The 25631-nt window shown below is 44.6% G+C and overlaps 1 protein-coding gene and 1 long non-coding RNA gene across 7 annotated transcripts in view; one reads left to right on the forward strand and one right to left on the reverse strand.

The window, feature by feature from the left end:
• The window catches only part of LOC109271152 (uncharacterized), an 82140-nt gene extending 81628 nt beyond the window's left edge, over nucleotides 1-512 (forward strand). The window contains exon 2 of the long non-coding RNA XR_002081842.2: nucleotides 290-512. This is a non-coding gene — a long non-coding RNA (uncharacterized LOC109271152). The remainder of the gene's footprint in view (nucleotides 1-289) is intronic.
• PARVA (parvin alpha) overlaps nucleotides 1-25631 on the reverse strand; it is a 191641-nt gene that overhangs the window by 92155 nt on the left and 73855 nt on the right. The window lies entirely within an intron of this gene.

Raw genomic sequence — 25631 nt, forward strand, 5'->3', positions numbered from 1 at the left:
TATGAAGCTGGTATTTAGTCCCGTCGCTGTGGGCTCTTGACATTCATACGGGATATCAGCCAGTCACCATCTTGAATTTGCAAATTCAGACACCCACCACTCTCTATAATTACCCCCCCAAAAATAGAACTGAAAAACAGAAGCCACACCTTTAAGGCTAAAATGATTCTAATAAGTATAGGATTGCATTTGCTTTCTAGTGAAAAACAATTGACTTCTATAATTTCATTAGAGTCCTAGGTTTCTTCTAATAGTCCTCCTACGACTAGTAGTTTGTTTTCTTTTCCAGGCTGTTTCTCACAAAGAAGCAAGATTTCCACTACTGAACAAGCACTGCTGTGCAAGCATTGGTCAGTGGAAGTCGAGTCATGCTTAAATGGGGGAGCGAGACTGGGCATACTGGCCGGTGAAGACAACAGCTCCTGCCCCGGGCCTCTCTACCTATATTCTCCCTAAGGTCTGCACTGTCAATGGTAGCTACCAGCCACATGCAAATATTCACATTTACATGAGTTAAAACTTCAGTTTCTTAGTTGTACCTATCACATTGCAAGCACTCAATGGCCCACGTGTGGCAGGCTAGTGGCCACTGCCAGGCTGGACACCACAGATGTAGCTTTTCATCATTACAGGAAATTCAGTTGGATGGTGTTATCTTAGTTGACCCCATGTGTCCAAATGCTGATGATGTCCACATTTAAATCTCTAGAATGGGCCTGACCCTAAATTCCAGACTTCCTTGATGTCTCCTCTTTTGTCCATTAATAGGTCTCAAGCGTATATATCCCAAACATAATGATTGTCAACACTCTCACCTCCACCATAACAACCCTAAAATAAGACTGTCACTCCCCTGTTCTCTTCTTCAGTAAATGGCACCGCCACTTATTCAACGGTTTATGCCAAAATCCAAAAAAATCACCCTTAACTTCTCTTCCTTCCTCATGCTTTGCATCGAATGCATTGGCAAGTTTTGGGGGCACCGCCTCTACACGAGGATCCAATGCCACCCACTTCTCATCATCTACACCACCCCATCCTGGTTCAGGCCACCCTCAGCTTGCACCTGGACAACCAGAGCCACCTTCTAAGTGGTCTACTGCTTTCTGATGCATTTTCTGCATCCCTGTCTACTTCCCAGAGCATAGTCAGAATGATCTATAAAGATGTAAATAGCATGATACATTCTTCTGCTTTAAGCCCTCCCTTGGCCTCTCATCATACTCAGAATAAGGCTCCGACTCCTTACTAACACTTGCAAGGCCCTCTGATTAGCCCCTAGCCTCCCTCTCATGTTTTATTTTCTTCAGAGGACTCATCACAATCTTAAATAATAATTATTCATATGTCTGTTGTCTGTCCCCCACCTAGAGAAAAGACTAGCACTTTTTCTCTTTTGTTCACTGTTAGATCCCCAAATAGGAGCCAGAGTGCCTAGGCTGAAATCCATGTTCTACTAGCTATGTGACCTTGGGCAAGTTCATTAACCTCCTGTACCTCAGTTTCCCCATCTGGAAATTGGGGGTGATAATATTACCTACCTCCTAGGGTTGTTGAGAAGGTTAAATGGGTTTACATTAAGGATTTAGAAGCGTGCCTGGTACCTGGTAAGAACTGCATAAATGCATGCTATTATGCTATAACTATTATTATTACTTAAGATGATACCTCATGCAGAGTAAGCACTCAAGAACTATTAGTTGAGTAAACGAATAACCAAAACTGTTAAGACCACCGTTCAACTGCACAGGTTATGAATTAAGCCAGAATTTGCCAAAGTAGTATACAGGATGCAAAGAAAGATTCCAGCTTGTTCTCAGGGGGGGAAAAAATGTGTGTGTGTGTGTGTATACACACACACATATATATATAAAATTTTGGCCTGATCCTGTGTGCACATGTGTGTGCATATGTGTGTGCTTATATTTTGTAAGGAGAGAAAAGCCACATCTGTTCCAAGACTGTTGTATGGCGAGAGCCAATTTATGAATATAGGGATATTTACACCTCTAAAATGCAACTAGAAAAGTACTATTTGTGGCAAGGACTCCTCAAGGTGGGTCTCAACAGGATCTTTTTTTATGTGTACATCATAAAAATGTTTTCAGATGAAAAATCCCCAGTCCGAAACACTCCCCTCTGCCCTGCCTCTTTAATTCACTCAACAGAGACATAACAAACCCTACAAGAAAGGCTGAGATATGTTTGCAATTGGAAATGTTTTTTTTTTCAGGAAATGATTTGGTACAGGAACATCATTCCCATCCCATTAACTGCTGACTCTGAGCCAACTGTTTGTAAAAGTGAATATGCAAACTGCCCCGTTCAGGCCTGGCCCCCGCCCCATGGGGCCGCATTAGTGGCCACTTTCCCAAAACAGCCCGCCTGCTTTGGAGGCTTCATTTCTATTAAACCAAAGCAGGACCCAGCAGAAGCCCCTCGCCAATCCCCACGCTCTGAAAGAGAAAAGAGCTGCAATTGAATTTTCTCGGCACAGAATATGAATATGATGTTTATCCCTTCAACCTCCTCTAACAATCTAAAACTAGGTCTGAGTGTGCAGCCCTCCGTGTCTCGCGGCGCCATTAGTCATAACTTAATAAACAGATTAAATGCCCAGCTGAAGGTCGAGCTTGGGAAAGCAGGGTGATTGCTTCAACTCCTGAAGCGCTCACCATCAGAAAGGGGGCTTTGGCTTTTCCGGGAAACGCAGGCTCTCTCTGGGTCTAGTTGTGCAGCAGAAAAAGGGCAAGGATGGGCTTTGGAGTTTGAAAGAGCAGGATTTGAATCCTACTTCTATTTTTATCAGCTGGGCGACCTTGAAATTTAGCTTCCCTGAAATTCAGTATCAAACAAGTCTCTATAAAACAACGCTGGAGCTAACACTGCTGGTTTCCTTGCTAATATTTATTTTACTCTTTTTCCCTGCTGAAAGAACCTTCGTTTTGTTCCAGTGTGTACACTTCTCCCTCCTAAGTTCTAGGGGAGATCCTGATTGGTTTAAGCTAATCATGATAATCTTAATTCTCTTGGTAGTGACTGACTCAAGCACTGTCATGTGCTACGATGAGTTGTGAGAGGAAATTTCTGGAAGCTTCTAACAATAGTTTTCCTCCATTTTAAAGAGAGGTCCAAAGAAGAGAGGGTATCTTTCTCCTTCTAATCACTGTTGTATGAGGATGCTATGCCTGGATTTGCTGCAGCCATTTTGTAGTCACGAGGTGAGCTAGCCCAAGTCCAAAGAAGAAACTAATATACTCAGAATGGCAGAGAAAAAAAAGAAAGAAAGGGGTTTCTTGTTGATGCTGTTTAGCCTACATCCCTGGAACCACTCTAGCTTTATGTGTCTTGTTATAAGAAATATAATAAGCTCCTTTATTGTTTAAACTAGTTGAGTTGGCATTTTCTGGGGCTTGGAGCTCCAACTCCCTAATTAATACACAGGACACCAGGATTATAAAGTTGATAGAGGAATAGTGTAGGGCGACACAATGAATGGTCATTTTCCTTTCCTTTTTTTCCATGAGAAGCAGAATAGCTGCAGGCATCTCTTATACTTCAGAACGCACAAAGGGATTCAAAGAACACCACGGGGAGAACAAGTATGGAGAAAAGAAAGGACAGAGGTTTCTACAAGTACAAAAGGGTCCATTTAGGCAAAGCCAGTAATTTCATTCGTTCAACCAACAAACATTACTAGGCACCTCTCCTGAAGCAGACCTTGAGCCAGCATTGGGAATATAGGTTTGGCGATTTGACATGGATCTGCCTCAGTCTGCACATGGGTGGTGGGAGGGGCAGACGCATAACCACAACATGCAGGATGCCGCACAGAGGTGAGGGACATGGGAATACAGCGCTGTGAGAGCTCAGGCAGACCAAGGGTAACTTTGGGTGGAAGACTGGGAAGGATTCCTAGAGAGGGGGAATTTGAGCTGGACTTTGAAAAATATATATTTTCATTTGGCACAGACGACCCCCAAAAGGCACATCTCGTGTAAAACACATAAAGGTGTGTAAAAAAAAAAAAAAAAAGGGTAGGTGTTGAGAGTAATGATTACATCTGAGCACTGGGAATGTAGGGGCACAGAGGGGGAAAGAAGGGAAGGAGCAGAAGAACAAATTAGGTAGGTGGGGTCCAGAGTGTCAAGGGTCATGAATTCATCTACTTAGCACTCTCTGGACCATGCTCCCTGTTTTGTCCCTACAGACAAAACAACAACCAAACCAAACCAAAAATACCAAGATGGGGGGCGTGAGGGGGACAAGAGAATAGCTAGGATGTTCTCTCTCCTTCAGTGCAAGTGGGCACCAGTGAGACATTTAGGCTGCTCTAGATCCTTATCAGGACTCTGATGATTAATCTCTGGTCCTTCTGAAAGCTACTAAAGTTCCCTTAATTTCTAAAAGGATCAAGGTCTCCCACAAAAGTTCTTGGCAGCAACAGACAAGTAATTTGACAACGGTCTGCTCAGCAAGTCCCAACAGTTTTGTCTATGTGAAAAATCAACCCGAAAGAGCATCTATCAGAAAACTATGGCTACCATCATACTTAATGGTGGGAAATTGGATGCTTGCCCCCTAAGACTGGAAACAAGGTAAAGACGTTTCCTTCCACCATGGCTATTCAAAACCATACTAAAAATCCTAGTCCGTACCATAACACAAGTAAAGGAAATAAAAGGTATAGAACTTGAGAACAAAGAAAAAAAACTGTGTTTGCAGATGACATGATTATGCAGAAAACAAAGAATTGACCAAAACAAACAGAACAAAAACCCCAAGCCCCTAGAACCAGTAAGCAATTATACCAAGGTTGCAGATACAAGGTAAATATATAAGTCAACTGCCTTCCCATAAACCAGCAATGAATGATTGGAATTTAAAATTAAAAACACAGTATTATTTACAGCAGCACCACAAAATACAACACTTGGGTATAAATCTGACAAACACATATTGAACTGACATGCAGAAAATGATAAAACTCTTATGTAAGAAACCAAAGAAGATTTAGATAAATGAAGAGATACTAAGTATTCATGAATTACAAGACTTGATATGGCTAAGGTGTTGATTCTTCCCAACTTCCTCTATAGATTAAATGCAATCCCACTCAAAATCACAGCAAGCTATTTTGTGATTATCAACAAACTGATTCTTAACTTTACACAGAAAGACAAAAGACCCAGAATAGCCGACACAATATTAAAGAAAAATGGCAAATGTGGAACACTGACACTACCAAACTTTAAGACTTAAAATAAAGCTATAGTAATCAATGCAGTGTAGAATTGGCAAAAGAGCAGACACATAGATCAATGGAACAGAATAGAGAACACAGAAATAGATCTACACAAACACATTCAACTGATCTTTGACAAAGGAGCAAAGGCGATTCAATGCAGAATGGATAGTCTTGTCAACATACGGTATGAGAACAACTGAACATCCATATGTAAAAAAATGAATCTAGACACAAACCATACACTTTCTGCAAACTTTCACTCAAAATGATCATGGCCTAAGAACAAAACACAATACTATAAAATTTCTAGAAAAAAAAAATAGAAAAATCCATATGACGTAGGGTTTGGCAATAAGTTTTAACATCCCACACAAAAGGATAATCCGTGAGAGAAAAATTCATAATCTGGATTTCATTAAAATCTCTACTCTGCAAAAGATACTGTTAAGAGAATGAAAAAGCAAGCCATAGACTGAGAGAAAGTATTTGCAAAACATCTAAAAAACTTTAAAAATGAAGAAAACCAACTACAAAATGGGCCGATCTAATCAGACATGTCACCAAAGAAGGGGTACAAATGGCATGAGCATATGAAAAGAGGTTCAACATCATTTGTCATGAGGGAATGACAAAACAATGAGATACTGCCACATTTATTAGAATGGTTAAAATCCCCAAAACTTAACAGTATCAAATGCTGACAAGGATGTGGAGGAACAAGAACCCCTGTCCATTGCTGGTGGGAATGGCAAATGATAGCACCATCTTGGAAGACCGTGTGATAGCTTCTTAGAAGCTGGAGTTTCACCCTATAATCCAGCAGTCATGTTCCTAGTATTCACTTGATTTGAAAACATATATTAATACAAAAGTATGTATTTGAAGATTTATAGCAATTTTATTCATAATTGCCAAAAATTTGAAGCAAACAAGACATACTTCAATAGACAATTGTATCAGTTGTGGTATACCCATATGGTGAAATATCATTCAGTGATTTTAAAAAAATGAATAATAAAGCCATGAAGAGACATGGAAGAACTTTACAATTCCTAAGTCGAGGAGGCTAGTCTGAAAAGGCTACACAATGTATGATTTCACTCCTATGACATTCAGAAAAGGGAAAACTATGGAGACAAGATGAATGAAAAGATGAATGAAAAGATGAATGATCAACGAATGAAAAGATCAATGGTTGCTGGGGGTTTGGGAGAAGGTTTGAACAGGCAAAGTACGGAACATGTTTAAGGAGATGAAACTCTTCTGTCTGATCCTGTAGTGATAGGTACATGATTTTGTGCATTTTATCAAATCCACAGAACTTCAAAGCCCTGGGAGTAAACCTAAATGTAGGCAAATTTCAAAAAATCGTTTAGGAGGTTGGGGGATCTGAGGGTGGAACGTAGAGCATGATGATAGAATTAAACAGTATTATAAATGCATAAGACAATCTCACTGAAAGGGGTTAGGGGGATGGGGCTGACCTAACCATTGTTGGAAATGAGTGGTGTCTGGGAAACCACAGTCAAAAGGAACTGCCCATGAGAACGTACTCTAGTTGATAAAGTTATTTCCCAGGGATGTGCAGGTCAACAATTCTGATACTGCCATACACTCATGCTGGAACTGAACAATTAAGTAAATGGATGGTGGATGGTAGGAGCCAGGTCCCTCACTGTTGGAGTAGGAAGTTACAGATGAGCAGGGGCAAAGAGTAGAAGGATCCTTGTGGCAATGGATGAGAGGACGAGGGGTGGAGGTGTCAGTAAGCATTCATGTTTAGCTTAATCTAGATCCTGATGGTTACATATGGAAATACCGAGAGGAATGATTATCGTTGACCCTTGAACAACACAGGTTTGAACTGCGTGGCTCCACTTTTACGCACTGTTTTTTGAGTTGACAGCAAAAGCCACAAGGCATTTATTTACAAGTGTCCCTCCAGTCTCCACCAGATCAAAGGCTGCTGGCCCAGAGTCATATCTGCTACCCTCTGAATAGCTGGGGATGCCTCCTAAGGCTGCTAGAAGCCCCCAACGGCCCTAGGCCTGCGCAGGGCTGCAGATCACCCATGTGCCAAGCAGGTGGTCAGTCCAGTGCCTGTGGCTGGCAGGCAGGAGGCTGGGCTGATGGAGAAGAACATTCCCAGAGGGCAGGGATGACAGCACTATGTGTGTAACCCCGTGCCCATGGCACTCATGCACCCTGAATCCTTCAGGTTCCAGGGCTGTGCTGGGCTGGCTGCACACCTTGGACAGACCCTATTGGTCAGAGTAGGGACTCCTCCTCTGTGGCAGCGCCCAGCCCTTTGGCCTCATGGGTAGCCACAGCTGCCAAAGGCCACAGGCTGGTGGTATACCTCCAGGTAGATGGAGCAGCTGTAGCATGCCTCTGGGCTGCTGTCACCCCCCATGGGTGTGCCTGGTGGCTGCCACTGCTCAGCTGAGGCCACTAGACTGCAAAGCATTGCCATCTTGGGCCAGGCCCACTACTGCCTCCCCTGTCCCTCTCCCAGCCTATATGTGGATTTTTTTTTCAATAAATATACCTAGAGTACTGTAAATATATTTTCTCTTTCTTATGATTTTCTTAACATTTTCTTGGGGTACCTGGGTGGCTCAGTTGGTTGAGCAGCCGACTCTTGATTTCAGTTCAGGCCATGATATCACAGTCATTAGATCAAGCCCTGTGTCTGGCTCTGTGATGACAGCAGAAGTCTGCTTGGGATTCATTCATTCTCTCTCTCTCCCTTCCTCTCTCTCTCTTTCTCTGTCTCTCCCTTCCTCCCTCCCTCCCTCTCTCTCTGCCCTTCCACTGCTCACATGAGCATGTGTTCTTTCTCTCAAAATAAATAAACAAACATCTTAAAAATTTTTTCTTGAGGCGCCTGGGTGGCTCAGTCGGTTAAGTGTCCGACTCTTGGTTTTGGCTCAGGTCATGATCTCATGGTTGGTGAGTTCAAGGCCCACAACAGGCTCTATGCTGACAGTGCACAGCCTGCTTGGGATTCTCTCTCCCCTCTCTCTCTGTCCCTACCCCACTGGTGCTCTCTCCCTCTCTGAAAATAAACTTAAAAAAAAATTTAGAAAGCCATTTTCTTTTCTCTAGCTGACTTTACTGTAAGAATACAGTATATAACACATATATAGAATATGTGTTGACTGTTATTGGTAAGGCTTCAGTCAACCATAGGCTATCAGTAGTTAGATTTTGGGGGAGTCAAAAGTTATACACAGATTTTCTTGATTGTGAGGGGGTCAGTGCCCTTCAGCCCCTGGATTGTTCAAGGGTCAGCTGTACATACATGGGTTAATGTACACACATACATGTTCTTGCTCTGTCAGCCGAGAAGTCCTAAAAGTAATGACATTCCAGTAACAGTGAATATACCTAGCACCAGATCTGGGTTTTTTTCTGGTACGATTCTCCAACAAAAGGAACCAGAGCTCATTGAAAAGATGGTTGATTCTAGGAGTGGAAAAGGAATCTGCAAGATGAGTCTGGAACCAGCAAGGAAAGAACCTGGAACAATTTGAGCAGCAAAATAAAGTAAGTGATATTGGATTATACCGCCATGCAAGTAAATATCCACAAATCCATACTGATGTAAATGACTGAATAAATTAATAGATGGGCAAGAGGAGAGAATTCTCCCTTATAGAATTCCCAGTAATTTATGTAGATCCTGTGCCCTCAAAGAAGGGGAGGCAGAACCCCTGACCCCTTCAACGTGGGCCTTCCTTCCAGAGAGTACAATATGGAAAGGGGGGAAAGAGTTACTTTACAGTGCAGACACCTGACAAACACTAGCTAAGCCAGGTGATCAAGGTCAACATCACAGTCATAAATCATGGGGTTTGATGTGATGTGATGAAAATAGCATTTACCTCTGTGTTCTTCCTTTCCAAACCCATGACCCCAGCCTAATCAGGAGAAAAACATTAGATTTCAATAGATGAGCATCCTAAAATATGCTTGATCAGTACTGCTCAAAACTGTCAAGGTGATCAAAAACCAGCTTGAGAAATAATCACAGCCAAGAGGAGCCTAAGGAGACATGATGGCTACATGTAATGTGGAGACCTGGATGGGATCCTGGAACAGATAAGAACATTAGATAAAAACTAAAGATAAATTACATACTTTAATTAATAACATATCAATACTGGTTCATGAATTTTAAATGTACCCCACTAACGTAAGATGTTAATAAGATGAGAAAGTGGGTGTCAACTACAGGGGAATTCTTTGTACTACCTTGGTAATTTTTCTACAAACCTAAAATTACCGTAAAAATAACCTATTAAAAAATCAATCCAAATTTGCTATTTTCCCAACCAAATACAGTGTTAACTAGAGGGAAATCCATGATATTATGGGACACATATGCTTCCTTTCATCACCAAGGAGACAGTGGTAATTTATCCAATAGTAGCTACGCCCTACAGAAGCATTTATACAGGGGACAAAGCACAAAGACCACTTCAAAGCCCTACAAGTGCAAGAGCTACTCATTCCCAAGTGAGAACCTAAGTTTCCAGGAAGAAAGTACATAGTTTATGTGTTTGTTTCCAGGGCTGAGATGAGAAGACAAAGCTTCCTCAGTACTTAAGGATGCCTGGCAAGGTCATTTCTGCCTTCCCACTAGTACAACCATCACTAAAGTACATTGGTCTCCTTAATGACTTTAATGATTTTCTCTGGAAGTTACCTTTATCCATGGCCCCTGATGGGGGTTTGTTTTTACACCATGGGCTTTTGTATTAGTTTTCCATTGCTGTAGTAACAAATGACCACACCCTTGGTGGCTTGAAACAACACAGATTTATCCTTGTAGTTCTATAAGATACCAGTCCAACATGGGTCTCTCTGGGCCAAAATCAAGGCATTGGGAGGGCTGTGTTCCTTTCTGGAGGCTCTAGGGGATGATCTATTTTCTGGCCTTTTCAAGCTTCTAGAGGCCACTTGTATCCCTTGGCTTACGGCCTGCTTCCTCCATTTTCAAAGCCATCAATGGGGGTTGGGGGCTACATCCTTCTCACACTGCATGACTTAGCGCCTCCTTCCACCTCCCTCTTCCACTTTTAAGTACCCTGTGATTACACCAGGTCCATCTGAAAAATCCGGGGCAATCTCCCTATTTTAGGGCTCATTAGCCACCAAAATTCTACCTGCACCTTTAATTACCCTTTGCCACATAAGGAAACATATTCACAGATTCTAGAAATTAGGTTATGGCCATCTTTGGGGGGACTATTATTCTGCCTATAACAGCTTTCTTGGTTAAGGGGACAGGTTCTGTTCTCCATACTCACCCTTGGGTACAACATATGGGTTCACTTTCCCTCTATGTGAGATTGCCAAAAGAAAATGCAGAATTCCAAACCTTTCCATCCCAGCCCTTAAACCAGAGGAGTTTTATTACTTTCAGCTAAAAGGATACTTGTTTCAGCAGTCATAATATAAAGCATCAGGCAAACATGGGAGCCAGCTCATGGTGGCCTCAGCAGACCGTCAGGGTCTCAACACACTCCCCTCTACTTGACACAGCTATTTAGTCACCACGGTCTGAAATCCAGCCCTTGGAGCACAGCCAGAAAAGGGAACTTAGAGGCTGGTGTTGTGATGGGGGCTGACAGGGAGATCTATAGTCTTTATGAGTCTTATAGTTTCCACCATAGTCTTTGTTTTGGTCAGTTTTATAGTCTCTGCAGAATTGGAAGTCTGCCAAGCAAATGGACCCTGGACATTTATTCATTGTTCAGTCAAGCACGTGATTCAGCTGCCTTCCAATTACTAGCAAACAAGGAGGGAGATGGATGCACCATTGGCTGGCTTTGGGCGGTCAAAGCCATCTGAACTGAAACACTGGTGGAGGTCTCAAGTAAGTCATGGGAATGGAAACACTGCACAGGCACAGAGGGTCCAGGGGAACAATACATCATTGTTCCTTGTCTTTTGCCATGCTACGTCCTGTTTGGAAACCAGAACCATTTCCTTGGTTTTAAAGGAAACCTACTCCTACTTAAGCAGAAGGTGGTATGGATGTGCCAGCCTGGGAGCTGATAAAGAAAACCTCCAAGCCATTTTGTATGTGTGTGCTCCTGTGAGCATCCATACACCCTAAGCACTTACAACAGCCTGGGGGAGACCAAAGAACTTGACCTGGCATATTGCCTAATGACATGTAAAGTGTGGGTACAATGAACAACCCTGGACAGCCAGTGCAGGACCAGCACCACTATGATCTCTTCCATTTCTAAACAGGTGCGGGCATCTCTGGTGTAGATAAACAATTACTTCTCTTCTAGGGTCAGTAGGTTCCTGAAGGGCAGTTGCCTTCAGTGGTTCTCAGAGCCCAGCACAGAGCCAGGCATGCAGTAAGCGTTCAGTACGTGCTGGGAGGGTGCTTTAGTTGGGGACGGGAGGGGAAAGACATATATACAACCTGCAATGCGATATGGTTACGGGCCCCCATGTGGTTTGGAACCAAGTCCTGAGGGCAGAGTGCCCTTTCAGAATGGAGGGAGTAACAGAGGAGTGTGTGGGAGACCCAGCGGCTACGGGAGGGCCCGGAGAGCCCCAGGACGCATCACAGCCTGTGTGCCCCACTTGCATTCATCTTTGTGTGCCAAGCTTCCTTTCCTCATTTCATTCTCTGTGGCTCTTGGACCTTCGTGTCTATATCTTTCTTCTTCGGGAATACTGAACAGCCAATCATTTGTTTTTGCAGTGGCTCTCAATGCTGCTTAAAAAGTGTCACATCAATACTAGTCCACTTGAATTCCCACGTGGTGGCCTCTGTGGAAAGGAGCTCTGGGTGTGGCCAGTGAGTGAACAAGGCATTGTTGTGTCCTGACTGGACCGATTCTCTGGGGGGCTCATTCTGGATTGGTCTGCACGTCAGTCAGTGGTTTATCCTGAGGGGTTTCGTGGAAACTCTCAAATGAACAATGATGGTGACTGGGAGAGAATGCACCCAGTTGTACTGCACTTCCTTCGTACCGGGCATGGAGACGTGCCCCCCCCCCTTTTTTTTTTACATATATTAACACATTTAATCTTCCTAACAATCCAATGGGTAGCTACTATTATGATCCCTATTATACAGATGAAGACAGTGAGACCCAGAGAAGTTATGGAACTTGACCGCAGGCCACACAGCTAGAAAGTGGAACCCAGCTGATCCCGAGCTAGCTGGCTGCAGAGTTTACATCCTTAACACGATACTTTGTCCCAGTTTTACATAATGGCTTTTATTTATTTTTTTTATATGAGAATGTCTAGAACATGGTCACTTCTGCGTTCCCACATAAGGCTAGGAGAAAGTTTCATGGGGCATCATCTTGCATACACTAAGCCCTACAAGGGTGTCTGGTCACTCTATGGAGACTCAGCCTCGGTGAAAATAGATTCAAAAGGAGGTGGCGTATGAGCATTATTTTTGTTTTGTTTGAAATAACGGGTTGATTTATTTCTGGCTATAAAAGAAAAACAGGTTCATTTAAGAGAACTTTGCAAATATAAAACAAGTAAGAGAGCAAATAATCCTACTGCTCAGAGATAAACCCTGTTAACGCATTACATTTTCTTACGGCTTTTTTGTTTTACACACACGCACACACACACACACACACACACACACAATGCACATAGTTCTATAACCTGCTTTTATCATATCACATAATCTCATTATCTTTCCTTATGCCATCAAAAATATCACTTTAGGGGCACCTGAGTGGTTCAGTTGTTTGGGCGTCCAACTTCAGCTCAGGTCACGATCTCATGGGTTGTGAGTTCGAGCCCAATATCAGATTCGCTGCTGTCAGTGCAATGCTCGCTTCGGATCCCCTGTCTGCCTCTCTTTCTGTCCCTCCCCGCTCATACTCTCTTTCTCTCAAAAATAAATGCACATCAAAAAATATATCATTTTAAACAGTGTTCTCAATTTCTATCGAAGGTCCACACACACGTTACTTAATCATTCCATAACTGTCGGACATTTAGGTGGTTTCCAATTGTGGGGAGCGGCGGCTGAGTTGGGAAGGTTGAGTCATTCGCCAGCTATGAAGGGTGAGCGGGCCTGCTCAGGCCACAGGACGAGCAAGCATAGAGTGTGGTGCCCTTGGGATGCTAGATGCGCGGCCCCCTATGAGTCCGGGCACAAGCTAGTCTCTCTTTCATGGGTAAGGAAACTGAAGTTCAGAAGAGTTTAGGAGACGTGCCTGAAAAGTTTCCTAGAAAATGATTTGAAGAGTTAGTCATCTCCTTTCCCCAGTGTCTCAGTTTAGAGTCTCTTGAAAGCAGAAAGGAACCTCAGAGAAAGGGAGGGAGGGGGGCAAGGAGAGCGACACAGAGTCACAGGGATGAAGGGAGCACATGTTACTGAGCCCTCACCTATGGGCAACTGACCCCATCCTCTGCATGGGCTCTCTGAGGAACCCGTACACCGTCTCCAAGAGACCTCCCCGGTAGCTGAGGTTCCCTACAGGGCGCTACCTCTCCGCACCTCCAAGCTGTGCTGGATGCTGGCCAAGGGGCTTCAGAAGCCAGAGCCCTGGACAGAAAAGTGTAGGTGCCAGACTGTGGTGGGGTCTGCTGTGTGCACCAAACGGTCCATCACAGCTTGGCTGAAATGAAAGGTAGCCAAGAACTGTGATGGGCAGCACAAGATCATCTGTTGCGCTCACCCAAGGAACAGTGGGCCAGGGTCCTCCCTCTTCTCTCCCCAGAAAAGAAATCCCAGGAGATGGGGCAGGGGAGTTAAGAGAGTATATTTCTAGGAACAAATCTGAGAGGGGAACATACCCTTCTTCTTCTCCAAGGAAGACACAAATAAGAATGAATGGGCTGCAGAATCCTGTTCTTAAGATTCACTAAGCCAGTGCCATTCACAGTAAGGGTCTTCTTAGTCCTGACTCTGACATGCCCACACTGAGATTCAGAGATGAGCAGGATGTGAGTCCTGCCCCTGACCTTGCTCAGGTCTACTCTGCTAGGTGGGCAGGTGGCTTCCATCAGAAGCAGAACACCATACTGAGGAAGCCTGTGGGAGGTGGAGATGTAACCTGAACTGAACTCCTGCCCCAGGCCAGGCCCTGTGTGGAGGGTTCCACTCATGATTCATCCTCTACAATCCTCAGGAGAAGAAGAGATGCCTTCTTCCTGGGGACAAAGCTGCAGTTTTGGAACCAGTTCAACATCACACTCTTATGATCACAGTGCTAGGGAAGTCCAGGACTCCTTTATCTGATGGAATGGGGACTTGTAAAAGTGTTCATTCCCTTCCTTCCATCCCTAAACACCGATTGGGCACCTGCTTTATGCCACATGCTATTCTGGGACAGAACAAACCCTTGCCTTAGGAACTCACGGTCATGTACACCCAGAGTCTCAGTGGCCCAAGGGCCGATACGGGCATGGCTCCAGGTGACAAGGGAGCCCCAGGCTGGCCTTGTACTGCCAGGAGGGACAAGGGAGGGCTTCACAAAGATAGCGCTGCCAGACCCTTTTGTGGACAGATCTCTGTTCTTCTTTCCATATCATTTACCACCATTTGTAATTACACATCCGTGTGCGTATCTGTGGAACACCTGTCTCCTCCATTCTGTGGAGAGCTTCGAGAGGCCCAAGGCCTTGCCCACCACTGCACTGCCAGTACCTGCCATACAACAAGTGCCTAATGCAAATTTACTGAGTGAATAACTAGTTGGCAATGCTGGTCCTTGAGTAGTCTTCCCTTCCAGGAGAGTCCCACAGCCAAATAAACCTCTTCATAATCTTCTACATCAGAGCCAGACATTCATATTGGGTGGGTCTGGTCTTTTTTTTTTTTTTTTTTTTTTAATTTTTAGCATTTATTATTGAGAGACCATGAGCATGAGCAGGGGAGGGGCAGAGAGAGGAGGGGACACAGAATCCCAAGCAGGCTCCAGGCTCTGAGCTCTCAGCACAGAACCTGACGCAGGGCTTGAACCCATGAGCCACAAGACCATGACCTGAGCCAAAGTCGGATGCTTAACCGACTGAGCCACCCAGGCGCCCCATGGTGGGTCTGGTCTTCAAGAAGAGAAGGATAAGGAACTGGATACAGCAAGGGAGGGAGCAGAGAGGGCATGTATGTGTTGGTTCTGAGCGTGGGGGTCCGAGACATTTAGTGGGAGGCATTTTTGCTTACATTTAGATCTCCCCAACATCAATGACTAAGTCCTGTCCCAAACTGGAAATCTGAGACCATCACGCTAGAAGTGGCTTCCTGGGTTTGTTTGTTTGTTTGTTTGCTTTCCTAAACCAACAATACATGTTGACAGCAAATCTGTATAGAGAGCCTATTAAAAGAAATTGTAGTAAATCAGAGATGCTTTAACTGTCTGGCTGGCATTCTGCTGATTGCCTGCCTGACACTTCCAATGTGGCTTCCTTTTGTACAACCTTCCATTTGATTCAATTACATGGATAATTATTGAGACCTGACTACGTGCAAGGCGATGTGTTCTTAGCCTCCTTCCAGTGCTTCTTCCAGGCCCAGAGCATAATTTAACTTATGGGAAAAAATAAACATGCACGACAGAAGCAAAGAGTGAAAGAGGCCACAAGAAACAGTCAAGACCATTCCAAAGAAGATAACATTACACCCGTATGACCAAGAGTGGGATAGCAGGTAGCACGCACTCCCCCGTTTGCTGAAATATGCATTCAACAGTGTTGCCAGTAACTTCCCCGGGCCAGGTGCTGTGCTGGGTCCTAGGGTCAAAGGGATGAATAAAACCTAGCTACCCAGAGTACAGCATCACACTCTGTGAGTGCCACAGGAGTATCATTGAACTCATGTGGAAGTGCAAATGAGGAGGGCTTCTCAGAGGAGACGCTTTACTTGCCTCTTCAAGGAGAAGTAGGGGTTCAGTAGGTGAAGAGGGAGCAAGGTTTATCAAAGAGCTGGAGACAAGAGAACAAGCACATTTTCAGAAAGGTTGCTGGAGATGAATGTGTCTGTGGGGTTTTAGAGAGTAAGCCAAGGTCCAGAACATACGAAGTGTGGATTTAATACTGAAGGCAATGGGGAGCCACTGAAAGATAAGAAAAGCAGAGATCTGCAAGTTTGCAGGACGGCTGCAGAAAGTTCCTGAGTGGGACCATCTAAGCACAAGTCTTCCTGGGATGCACCACCACCAGGCAGTCTGAGCTGGCCTGGGCACTGGAGGAAGACAGACCTTGGCTTAATCCCAGCTCTGTCTCTTATTTAACTTTCCTTCTTCTCTAAAATGGGAATCATAACACTTAGCTCACAAGTTTGTAATGAAGCTTTGGTGACATCACAACACACACTAAATGCCCAGCATAGCAGAACATGCCTTAGTAAGCATTCAGTGCTTCCCCACCTTTTCCCAATGTGTGCTGGCAATGTGTGTAAGCGTGGGGGAGAAGGGCTGCTCAGAAATGATCTAGTGAAACAGGAATGACTTTGGCAAGAGCTCCAAAAACAAGATTGGAGAAGACTAAGAAATTATGATCTATCCCCTTGCCCTGGGTTTCAAACAGATGAAAAGGGACAGCACAGTGAAAGAGGAACCAGAAGAAGGCCCGTGAGTGCTTTGCAGTACAGAAGGGCACTCTGGAACAAGTGGCATAGTGATGCCAAGGCATGTTGGAGAAGGAATATCTCATGGGTGTTATGGAGCCTGGAAGAGGGACACTTAGGAAAGAGGAAGGCTCTCTGGTGATGGCAGTGCGGGTGGCAGCCACGGTGGCCCTAACGGGTGGTGATGCTGATGACAGTGGTAACTGTGGTTTGGATGAATTTCCAGAGGTGGAAAAAAATAGTGCTCAATACCCACAGCATCTGGACTGTGGCCTCTAACTAATAATTCCATTTCCCCCTAGAAGGAATCAGGGTTCTTGGAGAAATGGTTGATTCTAGACGAGCCTGAGACATCTTATTGCTAGAAATTGATAAGCTATGACTTTCTACTAGGTACAGTCCTAGCAAAGAAGCATCTGTTGGCTAAAGACAGAAAAAATGGGGCACCAATAAGGATAATAACGGCAATGGATTGAAAGGCATCAAATATATTTACACCCACGAGTTAATAATAATACTAGAAAAAACAACGCAACACCCAAGTCACCTCTGGAGGAGGCTTGGAAACCCACTCATTTTGAAAAATAGTAAATAAAGGGAAAACTCTAACATTAAATGATGATAGAATACATGAATTAGAATATAACCATCTGGAAACCCCTAATGAATTAATGTATCTAGGCACTGATGGCCAGTGGCTCTCCACAAATGAGACACGACCAGCTGTAATCTCTCCCTTCCCCTGACCTCCAAAGACACATGCCACCATCAGTCCTAGATCTGCCCACAAGTGGTCAGGCAAAGACTACCCACAAATCGTCAGGCAATGCAGGGATCCGAGGAACATGTTCACGGACACCATTCAGATGCAACTGGCAATCTCCAGTCAATGGGAAACTCATTAGGTTTCTTCAATATCAAGGAATAAAAGAGATGTGAGAGGATATCACTCAATTGCAATGCATGGGCCTTATTTCAGTCTTGATTCCAACAAACCGAGAAAAATAATAAATAAGTGAAATACTCAAAATGAAATTGAACAGCTGGGAATGTTAAGGAATTCTCGTTTTCATGTAATATAATTGCATTTTTAAAAGGAATCCTTATTTTTAAGAGCTATAAATGAGATATATGTACTGAAATGATCTATCTGGGATTCACTGCAAAGGAACCTTCTTGCGGGGGGGCAGTGCTGAGGGTCAGAGGGGAGGCATAAATGAAACAAGCTTCATTGTTCAAGGTGGTGATGTGTTCCCTGGGATGCACTATGCTATTCTTTCTACTTTTGTGTATGTCTAGTAAGAAACTCTTATTTTTGTTTTTGTCATGGCACTTAAGAACTGGATTCTGGGTATGGGGAGCAGAAGGAAACCACAGGCTTGTTTTGTAAAATAAAGAGGCAGATCAGGGCAAACAACTGAGAAGGAGGTCAGTCTGGGAAAAAAATGCAGCTAATGTGGCAAGCAGAGATCAATATTCTTCATATATAATAACTTCATTATAAAAATCCATAATAACAATCTACCAAAGCCCTTAAGGAAAATTAATTAATTATATTAAGTGGCAATTTATATGAAGGGAAAAAATATAAATAACTTGTAAATTTTGGGAGAAACATTCATCTCCACTGGTTTGCACAGAGAAGCGAAGCAACAGTGAAACACCCATCGGGGCCTCCCAGAACCCTCACCGCACCTTCCTTCCCTCTGTGTCTGCTCCACGCACCACCCCAATCAATCCAAGGGCCAACACCAGCTCTTCTTAGGATCTCAGGGGTCCGCTTGTAACCTCTGGATCCCTCAAAACCTCCTGCTTTCCCCCCAGAGTGGCTATTCTCTCTGGCTGAGACTTTCAACACAAATGCTTCCTAGAGAGTGCAAATATGTGAAATTTGGGGTTTATACATTTCTCAGTTGGGAGCAGGCTGTTAATGTAAGCAGGCTGTGACGTAAGAGCCCAGGGAAGAGCCACATCTCCCCTGTCCTTCTTCGCAGGGTGGGGGCAGCCAAGAAGGCTCATTCACCATGGTGGTCCCTCGGGTCTCCGTGTGGCCGAAAGGGGGCTCATGGCTACTCTTTTCACTCTTTTATTAATTGTGGTCTTCGCAGAACCAGGATCAAGGAGCCCAAATTGATCTAACCTTTAACCTGTCAAAAATCCATGGGGAGACGTTGCAGCCCAGCCGTAAACCCAAACACGTGAATTGTCAAACCACGTTTAATCTGGGTGGAAACCGAGTGGGAAGTCTTGCCAAGAACTTGCATGCACATCAGTCAAACCCATTTCAGTTCCTGTCTTAATACATTTATCCCGAACTATTTGGGGAATTGGAAAGGCCCATTAGGCATTATTGATTATGAGCTCGTCAAGTAAGATATGTGTCCTATTCATATTACTGCCACTAATGAGAATTACAACACCCTCTCTGCTCCAGCTACGGAATAGAGCTAGCTGTTAGGTCTTAGGACACGCATTTAGCAGTCTAATTGCTCGGAGAGGCCAAAAGCTTCTTTCTACGCGTTCATAATGCATGCTTAGATCTACCCTTATGCAGGAGCAGAAGACAGCAAGCAGTGAAATTAGGGAGAGCTTTTCTAAGTTTTTCCCTTCTTTGTTCATACTCACCTCCTCCCTCCACCCCTAAATCAATCAATCAATCCCTCTCTCTCTCTCTCTCTCTCTCTCTCTCACACACACACACACACACACACACACACACACACACACTCACACACACAGCCCATCCCTCTACTGTTTATCTCTAACAACAGAACAAGGCTAATGCAGCGCAGGTTGATATAAACAACCTTCAGAGGCAAAAGGAAGGGGCACCTACCATCTGAGAAGCCCCAGCTGCACAGAGGAGCCAGGAGCTGGCCAGGGCACCCCCAACAGAGAATTTCCCCAGCGGCGGCATGTGCAACTTTGTTCAGCTCTGACGTACCTTTAGGGCAGAGTGCCCCACAGCCCATGGTCCAGGATTTCAGCTGCAAGCATGGTACCTTCTGCCCAGAGCTGACCGACCCCTCTGTTGTCAGGCCAATTTTCAGAGGTTTGGAGGTCTGCGGAGCTATAGAATCTTTTCAACCGTCTACTGAGGAGAATGCTGCCTGCTGGATACAACTCTCGGCTCAGTGCATCAGTTGAAAACAAGTGGCTGCCTATATAATTTAATATCATGCCACATGAGACTCATAGACTTGTTGCAAAGCAAGCAGGATTCTGCTTCTCGCCTCTTGGCAACTGGAAATCCGGAGGGCCTGCTTGTTTCTGCTCAGCTTGGGGATATACCTCAAGCTACCTGTCTGAGCCGGGCACACGTGGAGGCTGGGCTCTGTATTTGCCACGGGTCACCTGCTGGGGGCTGCGGAGAAGCGAGTCTCATTTGGGGTGATTTTGAATTTCTTAGTCCACTCATAGACTCAAAGTCATATGCATCTCCTTAGGTGACCCCAGGCCGCCCTGGACACAGAGTGGCCATGCTGTGCCCTGAAGCCTTTTCTCAGTTGTTGTGGGGAAGCCATCATTTTAGGAGAGGGAACATAAATGTGTAGTTAGGTAATGAAGGTGTGAGGGTATCTACATACACATTTCTTCTAGGCATGAAACTCATCATCGTATAGGCAAGTGTTAAGGACTGGGAGAAAACTCTCTTGTATTTGAATATTTGTCACTGTGGCCCTTCAAGTTTGTGGACTGGGTGATTTAATGCAAAACCCTGCTGGGGGAGGCAGGGGCACTGGGCTAAATGGATTCCTCAGATCCTGGGACCAGTTCATCTGTGCTATGGTAGAGCTCTGAAGAGACTCCAGGCCGGTTTCCAAGATGCCGGATCCTGGGAGACTTGGGAGGGATGCCCACTACTGTGGCTGATCCTTCAGGACCCTGTGCCAAAACTACCCTTGCCCTAGGGGAGGAGAGAGACTAAGCAAGAAGACAAAGTTGGCCTTACTAAGCGTCAGTTCTAGGGAAAACCTCTGGGCTGGGAAGAGGCACCATAGCTAATCAAGCAGAGGGGACTCTTAGCTTCCTGCTCCCTCTGGTCCCAAAGACGAAGGTATAGATCATGCAGAGAGATAGTGCTGCAGCTGTGCTCAAGGATCCTTAAAGCTCAGGGCAGTCAGATACCTGGAAAAGGCTGCAGGTGCATTTTCCAAGGCAAGGTGCTTTGTGCACCTAAGTAAAGGGAGAGGGCTTAGGCTTGACGAACTGGCCCAGACCCTCCTTTGTGGTCCCCTCTACCAGGCTGGAAGCTCCAGATGGTGGAGTATTTGTTGTCTGGGGGAGGGGAAGGATCGTGGGGGAGCAGGAGGCTATTTGGGGTACTTTTCCCGTTTGGAGAAGAGTAAGACCTTACAGTCCTACAGGCCACTTAAAAGCTCTCCAAGGACAAATCCTGAGATGTAATTACTATGCTACCTACCCATCATCATTTGAAAACGGGGTCTTTTTGCAACCATCGGCTTTATAATGATCCTTGAAGAAGCACATTATTCTTGAAACAGCCCAAACCTGAAAGGCACAAAGTATGCAAATGTAGCTAACAGTTTTTGATTAATAATTATTGCGTGGCTGGCATTAAAGTTGACCTCGCACATATTATCTCATTTAATCTAGGGGATACAGACTCTATAAAAGTAAACTTATGTCATACCTGCTGCCTAACGCATCAGGGCATGTAAAAGAGGAGTCTAGAAATAGCACTGCAGGACTGGACTAAAAGGTTTTGATTCACAGCAAAGGAAATTTAATTAAAGCATGTAATGTCAATTACTGTCATTCATAATCATGTTATACCTCCCCAGAAAGAATACAGATATAAAAGTCTAGAGTTACCTGCCTGTTTGATGTAAATAGGATAAAATTATCTAACTTCTGAAAATATCCAGATATCAGAAGAGAAGAAAAAAAAAGTATTCCTACCTAGTGTCATGTGTCATCAAATTTCATTAGGTAGGGACATGAGTATCCAGTCACAAGAAAGCGTACCTCTCCTCTGAGAGCAGGTCATAAAAATTTTCAAAGGTGCCTGAAAATCGGGGGTTTGACACGGTCATGATATCTTTTTGCTGCTGTAAACAATCAGAGGCTGTTGCTTGTTTTGACAAGGCCGGGAGAGGGGAGAGTGGATGTTCTGAACCCGTCCGCACCACTTTTAGGACTCTCTGTGGTGACAAGGACCAGAACCCTTCATGGGGGTAGCTTTGAATTCCAGTCGGGGGAAGGACTCACAGGAAAGCACCAGGGCAGAGAAAACATGGCAAAGCTGCCGAGTCACAGCTTGGTCTCAACAGGTCCATCCACGGGCACCTAACACCTTGCCACTTTGTTCCCTTGTCCTTCAATCCCTTGTGGCAGATCTTGAGCTGAAGACTGGGGTTATTCCAAGGAGCAAGAAAGCAACAAAATCCCTGCATGATTAGGATGACGGTGCAGTGGGGGAGACGAATACTAATTTTAAAAATGTACAAATTCACAATTACCAGCCAAGCTCCAGAGAGTCCTAGTTTCTGCATGCCTGAAATGGGTGTTACAGATACCTGTCCCAGAGGGTTGTGGCAATGAAGAAATGGGCCAATAAGTATGAAGTCCTTGGCTTGATACATATTGCTACATACCGAGGGACACCTGGGTGGCTCAGTCAGTTGAGCGTCCAAATCTTGATTTCGGCTCAGGTCATGATCCCAGGGTTGTGGGATTGAGCCCGTGTCTGGCTCTGAGCTGAGTATGAAGCCCGCTTGAGATTCTCTCTCTCCCTCTGCCCCTCTCCCTGGCTCGCAAGCTCTCTCTCTCTAAAACAGACAGACAAACACCCCACCAAATTAATACAAATTCTACTGCTACCGCTATTACGATTCTCATTACTGACTGGCCTCACCAGTTACCAGCTGCATGACCGTGGGTCAGTTACCTAATTCCCTTGTGTTTCAGTCCTCTCATTCGTAAAATGGAGTAACAATAATTCCTAACAAAGAAAGATTAAATGAGTTAATATGTAGAAAATGTTTGGAACAATGCCTGACACACAGTAAGATTTTGATAAATGTTAGTTGCTAGTGGTGACATCAGCTTGTAATATGCTTACCATCTATCCCAGGATTTCTCAATAGAAGCACTACTATGTTGTGGGCTGGATAATTCTTTGTTTTGGAGGGTGGTCCTATGCATTGTAGGGTGTTCGGGAGTATCCCTGGCCTCTCCCTGCCAAATGCCAGGAGCATTCACCCACTCCCTGCCCTAGTCATGACACGACCATCAAAAATGTCTCAGGACATCGCCTAATGTCACCTAGGAGGAAAAATCGCCCCCATAGAGAACTCCTGGTCCAGCTGAAAAGTATAATGTACCAGGACGAAGGCAGACAATGAAGAGCTAGAATCTGTGGTCAGAGGAAAAAAGCAACAGGCAGTTAATGAGAGAGCCTGTCAACGGAAAGCCAGAGAACACTGCTTAGAAGAGGGGCCATAAATAGTGCTTCATGACCACTGTGAACCAATGTCCCTTTTGATAAACAAAAAAAATCACTTCGTTGAGATTTGAGATTTCAAAACAAATTAAACATCGCGACTGAACTCAAATTAAAGCAGCTATAATACATCAAGTACAATTTTCCATTACATACAGTTCTCTTCTTCCACCAAAATCCTGATAGAAGTTCTTACTCTATCAGTAAGATAGACGCTCTTATTGATTTAGATAAGCCGGGGAGGGAAGAAAGAGAAGGGAAAAGGGAAACGGAACCTTCAAGGTCACCCCTGAAGAACTCCGGAGCAATGTCCACGGACATCTGTGGAGATGAGTCCAAATTGTGATCTAGTAGCAACAAGAGAATCTGCTTTCAAAGAGGGGTAATGGCTGGTCCACCCTGGGTCCCAGATGCTGCATCCCATCTCATCCTCGTGACTGAGACCACTGGATCTCCTCTGCAGCTCACTCTTGCCTCAGTTTTCAGGATTCAACTTGACCTGAGGCTATCTTGGACTCCACATCATCTTCTGACTCCAGTATGGCGTTTTATTCCAGTACTCGGGAGAATCTCAGTGCATTACCCAGGTTCTTACTGTTGACCTTCTGTCTCAACCCCGGTCCCAGAATCTGCTTAGCACCCCATCCCAGAGCCCTGAACAAGTAACCACACCTAGAGTCAGACTACCTGAGGCTGCTACCTGTTTTCTGTATATCTGAGCATCTTCCCTTCAAGTTCATGCTGCTGTACTCAGTGTACCCACTGGGACGTCCTACTATGTCATTTTGGACCCTTCATTGCTGCTGTCATTTTGGGATGGTGGCCAGACTGCATCTTTACTGCTCACATGTGGACCGGCAATCTGAGGGCGATCCTATCACTGGGGAAGAGTCAGATCCAGATCTCATCCCTCTCTGCCTTTCTTGGTAACTGTCTATGCCCCACTGTGATCCACAGAATCATATTCCCTGTGTCTGGTTATCTCTGTCGTGTGGTAGATGAATCAGAAAGCAGCTCTGATGTGTGACTCTATGATAATGTATATGCATGATAAATGGAGCACCCCCCATTTGCCGGACACCCTATCAGGTGAAGGAAGGAGAGGAAAACTAATACTTATTGAAGGTTTATTTTGTATGACCCATTTATGTGCTTTACGGAATTATTTAATTTTAACTCACAACCATCCCAAGAGGTGGACATGGTCAGTAACATTTGCCATATGAGGAAGAGGCAGGAAGGCATCTGAACAGTGGTCCTGCTGACTTCAAAACTTATGCTCATTCCCTGACAACCAGAAGTGGTCTTTGTGATCGGTAACGGGAACCCCAGAGGGTTTCTATTTTCTCTTTCACCTTTTATAAAATTTCATACTATCCATGGCAGCTGCTCTCAGAGCTATTGAATGAACTCAGAGCACTCTCACACAAACTGTCCTCAGTCTCCTCCCCCAGATTTGTTTCTGCTATGAAAATTCAGGCGTTAAGCACTTGACTTGAGATCACAGAGAAAACAAACTGTAGAATTTCAAACACTCTCAAGGGGTCTACATATAAGCACTCGTACATTTATAGGAGCCACTGCCCCAATGACGAGGCACCAGTGGGGCCTGGATTTCCCAGAGGAAGTCGATGCATTCCAACAGACCTGTCTGCAGGGCTTGGGGTTCAGCAATGTGCTCTGGCCTCTCTCTTCCTGCTGGGGACAAGAGGTATGCCAGAGATTGAAGAGTTGGCTAAGCATTGGCTGCATGTTTTTAGGAGGGACACGGGGTATGGTATTTGAGAGTTTCACATTTGCACAAAGAATCCTCTCCCCTGCCCCTCCTCCTATAACAGATTAGCACTTAAGGCTTTAAAAATACCATAAAAAATATACACTAGAGATTATATTGGCTTTTCCTTGTGGTAGGGGTAACTAGATTGATCTTCATGTGGACGGACCCGACAACATTTAATGGTTCAGTACGTACCACTACACTTGAGGATGTGAGTAACGCGTAGAAGGAAGCTCACCACCTGTTAGAACTAGGTGCCTTGGGGTGCCTGGGTGGCTCAGTCGGTTAAGCTAAGCATCTGACTTTGGCTTAGGTCATGATCTCACAGTTTGTGAGTTCGAGCCCCAGGTTAGGCTCTGTGTTGTCAGCGTGGAGCCTGGAGCCAGCTTCGAATTCTGTGTCTCCCTCTCTCTCTCTGCCCTTCCCCTGCTCATGCTCTGTCTCTCTCTCTCTCAAAAATAAACAAAAATTTTTTAAAAAATTAAAATATCTTTAAAAAAAGTAAGAAGCAACCAGCATTCACCCTTGAATAAATCTACAGATGACCAGAGTCAGAGCCTTA

Source organism: Panthera pardus, unplaced genomic scaffold (assembly GCF_024362965.1).
Source record: "Panthera pardus isolate Hobbes unplaced genomic scaffold, ASM2436296v1 HiC_scaffold_12, whole genome shotgun sequence".
NCBI classification, from domain to species: Eukaryota; Metazoa; Chordata; class Mammalia; order Carnivora; family Felidae; genus Panthera; species Panthera pardus.